This window comes from Sinocyclocheilus anshuiensis, unplaced genomic scaffold (assembly GCF_001515605.1).
Source record: "Sinocyclocheilus anshuiensis isolate Anshui unplaced genomic scaffold, SAMN03320099.WGS_v1.1 scaffold706, whole genome shotgun sequence".
Classification (NCBI taxonomy): domain Eukaryota; kingdom Metazoa; phylum Chordata; class Actinopteri; order Cypriniformes; family Cyprinidae; genus Sinocyclocheilus; species Sinocyclocheilus anshuiensis.
In genome coordinates this window covers 65,088-65,629 of record NW_015544162.1, presented here as the reverse complement: position 1 = coordinate 65,629, position 542 = coordinate 65,088, and the positions used below count along the sequence as shown (strand labels likewise).

At 19.6% G+C, this 542-nt stretch overlaps 1 protein-coding gene across 1 annotated transcript in view; it reads right to left on the bottom strand.

Annotated features, from left to right (window-relative positions):
• The window catches only part of LOC107695610 (helicase ARIP4-like), a gene marked incomplete at its 3' end in the record, with an annotated part of 26,353 nt that overhangs the window by 15,429 nt on the left and 10,382 nt on the right, over positions 1–542 (bottom strand). The gene's annotated exons all lie outside the window — the stretch shown is intronic.

Here is a 542-nt window from a genome sequence, read left to right as displayed (position 1 = left end):
TACTTAGGACCATGTGATATTTCAGTTTTTCTTTTTTAATAAATCTGCAAAAATGTCAACAATTCTGTGTTTTTCTGTCAATATGGGGTGCTGTGTGTACATTAATGAGGAAAAAAAATTAACTTAAATGATTTTAGCAAATGGCTGCAATATAACAACGAGTGAAAAATTGAAGGGGGTCTGAATACTTTCCGTACCCACTGTATATATATAAACATTACATTTTAAACATGTTAATAATAAATGTTATATTTATTAAGCATTAGATTTATAAATATTACAACAATAATTATTTTATTTTGACAACAATGTACCACATTATATTTTTACACAGACATAAAATTAAGCATAAAAAATTATACAATAAAATTAAGCATACATACATAAAAATATTTTTTTTAACATATATTTGTTGTTAATGTTAATATTAAACATTTATTATAATTTAAAAAATAATTTAAAAATAATAAATAATATTAATAAATATATGTAAATAAAAATGTTTACAAATTTTTACAAAAAAATGTGAATATATTATTTAC